The 6,831-nt window shown below is 42.2% G+C and overlaps 1 pseudogene; it reads right to left on the reverse strand.

The window, feature by feature from the left end:
* Positions 1-2,708: 2,708 nt before the first annotated feature.
* On the reverse strand, positions 2,709-4,969 carry LOC121138716 (annotated as a pseudogene).
* Between the last annotated feature and the right edge of the window lie 1,862 nt (positions 4,970-6,831).

Below are 6,831 nucleotides of genomic sequence, written 5' to 3' on the forward strand. Positions count from 1 at the left end.
TGGATTGGAAAACAGGATGCACCTGTTGGCTGACCAGCGACTCAAAAAGACCCCAAGGAGAGCTGGAACCCAACAAAATACCAATTATATACTTGATAATAGAGTTTGTCCCTAGTGAGGACATCTCATTTGTGGCATACATGCTTCAAAAATATTCATGTTGGCAACATAAATAATTTGAAAATTGTTCTCAGCTTCGATTTTAATATCAAATTCAATCACTTTAACCTTTCCATTGAGCAATCATTCTGTTAAGTAGTGACTTAAGGAGAAGTCCATCCTGTGACTAAATGAGACTTCTCAAAGTCGGAACTTGCTTTGTTGACCCTGTATGTGTTCCCTGGTATTCTTTTTCCACATTTTCATATGAAGCTAAATGACATTTTGATGCTTAATGGTTGTCTTTTCAGTTTCTCTTACAGCTATAGTAAAGCTAGTTTAAAGGTAAGATAGATGTTAATTTTGCACTGTGATTCTATTCTGACCTGGACAATCAGCATTACATCATATTATCACAAGAGAAATTCAATTTTTGTTTTATTTTTAACTCATAGTACCCTGCCTGTCTTTATCTGTAGTACATTGTAGTTTAATTAGAAAGCATAGGAATAGCATGTTTAAACCATATCTATAATCTATTTCAATAAATTAGGACATACTATCATATTGCAGAGCAGTCCATATCTATGTTGTTTTCTTTTACAACTTTCCATTCTCTGTAGACTATTGCCTGAAAATCTATCTGCATCAGAACAGGCCTTATGTCAGTGAAGAAATTATGTCTGGAATGTGTCCCTTTCAAAACCTAACGTAAAAACTTATCAGGAACACACAAAATGGTTAAAGAAAAACAAAATCCAAATGATATCTGCTGAACTAAGGATGACCCTAAATATAGTTCCTACATGTCACTGAGAAAAATGGATACAGCTGTATCAAAGTGGGTTCCAGCTAAGTGGCAAAGAAGAGTTTAAGGATTATGTTGACCTAGGATGGCTAAAAAGACACCAACACCAATTTTTCCTTGGAAGAAATAAGATGTTAATTACAGAAAGTCTCCATGTACTAGAATGATTCATAAAAGAACATTTTGTCAGTGTACATCTTAAGTATGTTATCCTGTTTACACATAAATGTGTGGTAGACCAAGTGTAATTCTGATGAAGTGATTAGTAAGTTATTTAAAGTTACTCTTGTAAGGCAAGGAGGGTTCAGCATTGATGTGTCATCTTCCCACATTATCTTCCTATGAGGATGTAAGCCTACATGTCATTTGTAAATTTCCTGACACATCATATAAAGCATGTATGTGTCAAAATAAGCCCATAACTTGGCATAGACTTAGGACTCTGGATTTTCTTTAGATTGTATAAATCTTTCACCTTTTATTTCCATTTTTAATGAGTAATATTTTGCCCAATAGAATTATATTTTCCTAACTGTTTGCATTTTTTGTTTTTCATGGAAAACAAAGAGTTTTCAGAAGAACTAGGAGAAGAAATGCCAGAATCAAAACTTCAAGAGGAAAAAACTTTCAATAAGATTGAAGAAAATCAAGAAGTTGTATGTGAAATTTAAATTTCTCATTTACTATTGCTTGCCTCATAAATATTGTCATAGGCCTATATGCTACAGTTGAAACCACTTCATACATTTTTTTCTACAATTGTTTATGCAAATCCAACAAAAGTAAAACGGCATCAGAGAAGGTCTAAGATATACCACAACAACAAAGACACTTATGGATGCAGAACATGACAACTAGAAAATAGCCTGGTTAACAACTTCAGTGAAAACTGAACACTCTGAAAGAAAGGAAGGCTTCGGATACATTTACTTGATTCATGGTATAAATTAGATCTATGCCAATAGAATTATGTAAGAGCTCATGCTTATGGCAAAAGCTTCCTGGGTGTAAAGGCTGATATCTGAATTGTAAGATTTTGAGGATGAGGTGAACTCTCTATTTAAACCTGACAATGTGTTTTACCTGGACTATACTTTATACTTATTCACAACATGCTTCTGTAACTTCTAAATACACAGTAGGCCCTCAACATCCAGTTAAATAAGATTTTAAGTGGAAAGTCATAGACCCTGTCACACCTTGGCACATTTGTAGATGGATTCTTTATGCTGATGAAGTAAAGTTTATGTTCTCCATACCTGCAGAAAAGTTGGCAATCAAATAATAAAAACATTGGTATGCATTCAAATCTTCCATAAATAATTTTAACAATTTATAAAAAAATAGTTATGCAGTAACAAAACCAACTACAAAATGTGTTAAGCCAGCTGCAGGTGGTGTCTGTAGTCCTCTCTAATTAACACCAGAAGCCTTGGCATTGCAAGGAACAGGGTGTCTCAAACAAAACTATCAACAAGAACACTAAGCTCAGGCTTCTAAGAGAATTTCTCCAAAGCTCATCTTCCTTTCCAACTGGAATGTCTTCTAAAGGCTGCCTTAGAAATGGTCCAGAAACAGTGCACTTATGATGCAGAAAGAACAGAGGAAAACATCTGGCTCACTCATTCCCAAATGGTTAGTTGAAAGGATTCTCCCATGGTAAGACATGGGAATGAGAACTGTGTCCTGTGGTCTCTTGTTCCATATTCCAAAGGAAATATAAGCCCACTTGCTTTTGGAGTCTTTTCCGCTCCCAGGCTGTGTACCCCCTACCCTCTATATTTACATGTTTGTCCTGGAACTAACTTAGTTTTTGCAGGAATTCCTCTTCTACTTGCCCAAATTGAACACTCACAGACATTTCAGCTATGAACTGTTCACAGCCTTCCTTTGTGACGTGCTTGCAGTACCTCAGATCAATATGACTGATATTTGCAAAGTGTTTGAAGAAGGACAGGCACTGGTCAGTGACCTTATTGCAGTCTGATAGAACGATCTCTATCAGAGAATGCAGTGGTAGTGCCGACTACAGCATGCCGGGTGATGGAGTGATCAGTGACATGGTTATAGTAACTGAGGTGGAGCTTGGAGATCGGGGGCATATGGTGGATAATGAGCTGCAGGGAAGCGTCTGTGATGTCCACACCAGCTAGGCGCAGTACTACAATGTGCTCCAATTGTCCATGTGACCTGACCTGTTTTTTGTCTGTGGGTGGGCACAGGAGATCCCGCATCTGGGCATTCTTTAATCCTTTAGCCACTGAACATGCAGGGACCCGAGTAATGGACAACTGGAACCACAGAGGGCTGAGTCAGCAATGCATGAACAACCCGACAGCACCAAGTCTCAGAGCCCAGGCAACCGCTGGATGAGCAATTTCAGCTACTTCTTAGAGCTATTGGTCCAGCTGAGGTCAAGGGAGACAGGCTGTCACTGGATGATGCCGCTCAGCATAAGGGGATTGATGGACTTGCAGTGGTTCAGGTTAATGCGGGTCCACACCTGCTTAACGCAGCACCAGTGGTTTCAGGTTCTGCAGACCCGCATGCAGACTCACAGGCCTTGGTATCTGAGGTAGCTGTAATCTGCCATCCACACCTCCCTGATCATAACAGGGGCTGCTCCATCATCAAGGGGCAGCGAGTCAGGTGGGGGCTGAAGGGTGGCAGTGGGATCACATGATGCTCCATCTGGATGCACATAGCTGGGGACGAAGCAGGAGGGCATTGGAAGATAACCCGAGGTGGGCTGCACAGGCCAGGTCCTAGTGGGTGCTGTAACTCCCTAGAGGTACCGTTAAGCCTCTTGCTGAAGTGGTGGGGGCACTTGAAGTGGCTTAGGGGCCTCTTTGGCTCCTCATTCTCACTCTCAGGCTTAGACTTGATGGGCTGGTGGTTCTCATGTGCCAAGGTACTCTCTGTCTTCTGGATCTCGTGATTGAGATCCTTGCTTAGTTCTTTGCTCAGCTCCTTTTTGGGAAACCGCCGTTTCCGGAGCATCTTCACCTTATTTATCCTTCTGGGCCTTCAGCCCCTTCAGTGCAGGGCCCAGCAGTGAGTGAGCTGGAACGTGACTGGTCACTCTCCTGGGTCTTAGGAGGTGCCTCAAGCTGGTCATCTTCTGGTTCCTGCTTGAAGCACTGGTTTGTTGGCCAGTCCCAAGTGATCATCAGTGTTCATCCAGGATCGCCGATTTTTCCTGAAAAACTTATCTTCTTTGCCAGGTTTTAGCTGTTGCTGGAAATAAGTGAGCCTGGATCTCCTAAAGGGGCTGAGACTGCTGCCTAGAGTGTGGGTCTAGAGGAGAGGCAGGAGGAGGAATGGGTACATTTTTGAAGATTCGAGGTTGGCTTGCATTCACCCAGCTCTTGGGGCTTCTCGTATTTCTTCTTCCTCCTTGGGTGCTCATCATCAGACATCTGCAGGCACCTTCTTGGGATGCTCATCTGACCTGCATCGGGAGCCTCTTCACAATCACTCCTCCACTTGGCAGGCTCCTGTGCTTCCTTGTTATCCCAGTTCATTTTCTGCTCCTTGAGCAAGGAGCCAGGCAGGTTGGAGGCAAACTTAAAGCCAGGGCCTTGCTTTAGTTTTCTGGTCTTGCCAGCATGGTAACACTTCAGATACTGCCAGCAGTTGGGAAGTTCTTTGTTGACCACACTCTCTGATTCCTTAATCTTAAGGCATCCAGGGTGGATTATCTTGTTGCACTCCATGACCATGAATTTAAACTTGCCTTCCTCCTCTTCTTCTGTGTTCTCCTTCCCTGCCTTGCCACACACAAGGCACACGGCGGTGTGGGGCAGCATTGGCACGATGCACTGCAGGATGATACCACTCTGCTTCATGTTCCTGGGGCCTCCAGAGTTCTTCATATCCTTGCAAAATCAGCGCTCTAGGCAGTCAGTCTGCAGGCAGGCCTTGTGCTTGCAGTGTTGCATCCTGTGCCTGCGACCTCCTGCTGTGGTTCAATAAGCACCCAACATCACCACTGAGGCTGGGCCCAACTTGCTCTTAGGCCAACCCACCACCCGGTTGTGGACGGCCTCTGATTCCTCGGCGCTGGAAGGACATGGCCATGGCTCATGTTAGGCCCAGACTTGCTAAAGCTGGCATGGCTGGAGAGCCACCATGGCCTGCAGGGCTAGGGTTAGGGTTAAGGTTAGCCATTCTTCCATGTTGTCTTGTGGTTCACAAGATTTCTAGTTTCATGCTGTTCCCTTTATTAAGTCTTGGAAATTACTTGGTAGTGTTTGTACAACCCGTGTCCTGTTGAGAAAGTCTTTTGTTGTGCTAATGCATTGATTATTAGTCTGTACATTTCTGGCATTTCCGTGAGATACCTGGTTCATTGGAAGTTGAGTTTTGTGCAGAGTAAGATATATGAATCAAATTTTATTCATCTACCTACAGCTGTCAAATTTGATCAGGACCGTTTGTTTTCCATAATGTGAACTGTTGGCCTCTTTTCCAAAAATCAAGGGAATGTAAGGCTATGGGATTGTATGTGTATCCTACATTATCTGACACTGATGAATAGGGTTGTTTGCACTTTTTATTGTTTTAACTGTGTATTGTAATCTGAAATCTGGAATGGTGATGCTTCCAGCAGTTTTGGTTTTGTTCTATTGTTTTGCTTCATTTTTCATTTCATGGTTTGGGATTGTTTCAGCTATTATTGATCATTGGTGTTTCCATCAGAAATTTATAAATCATTTTCCCACTTTTTATTTTAACTTTGTTGTTTTAAATTCCATTTTTCGTTACAAACATCGTTCTCCTGCCCATCTTTCTCCTGACACGCATTGTGTCCTGTAGCCAAGCAGCTCCTCTTTCCATCCCCTCCTCCCACAGTGTAGGTTATCCCGTGTAATTATAACAATACCTGGCCCATAAGTTGAGACAGGGCCAAGCCCCTCCTCCTGCAGTAAATCTGAGCATACCATCTCACCATAGTGAATGGGCTCCAACAATATAGCTCATGCACTATAGACAGATCTGGATCCTTGTTCAGGGGCTCCTCAGATAGACCCAGCTACAAATTTGTCTCCCAAAACCAGAGGGCCATGGCTCCGTGTTTCTCCCACATGCAGATGGCAGAGGTGCCATGGCTCTCAGTCTATAATTTGTCAGTCCCTTAGAGTTTGATTAAGTTGTCACTGTAGATTTTCCCATCATGGTCTTGACCCACCTTGCTCATGTATTCCCTTTCTCTCTCTTCCACTGAATTCTCAGAACTCTTGGTTGTGGATCTCAGAATCTGTTTCCATCCATTACTGGATGTAGTCTCTATAATCTCATTTGGGATATTAGCCAGTCTGATTACAGGTGAAAGCCATTCCCTGCACCCTATCCACTATTATTAGGAGTCTTAGCTGGGTTCATCCTTATGGATTTCTGGGAGTATCCCTAGCACCACATTTCTCCCTAACTTCATAAAGGCTCCATTTATCAAAATATGTCTTTCATTTTCCCTTAATCTGTTCCTCTCCCAACTTGTTCATCTGTTTTCCACATGTTGTCATCCCCCCTTCCCCTCCCCTTTACCATCACCTATCCTTATGTTTACTTGGGAGAGCTCATCTAATTCCCTTTCCAAGGACACTCCATAAATCCCTCTTAGGATCTTCATGTTACCTAGCTGTGAATTGTAGTCTGGTTATCCTCCACTTTCTATCTGGTATCCACTTATGAGTGATTACATGCTGTTTTTGTCTTTCTGAGACTGGGTTTCTTCACTCAGGATGTTTTCCTCAAGTTCTATCCACTTGCCTGCAAATTTCATAGTGTAATTGTTTTTTTTAACAGGTAAGCAATACCCAAATTTGAAAATGTACCACATTTTCTTTGTTCATGCTATGGATGAAGGGCATCTGGGTTCTGTCCAAGTTCTGGCTAGTAAGAGATAAGCTTCTATGAACATT

Source organism: Mesocricetus auratus, unplaced genomic scaffold (assembly GCF_017639785.1).
Source record: "Mesocricetus auratus isolate SY011 unplaced genomic scaffold, BCM_Maur_2.0 contig_13310_pilon_obj, whole genome shotgun sequence".
Lineage (NCBI taxonomy): Eukaryota > Metazoa > Chordata > Mammalia > Rodentia > Cricetidae > Mesocricetus > Mesocricetus auratus.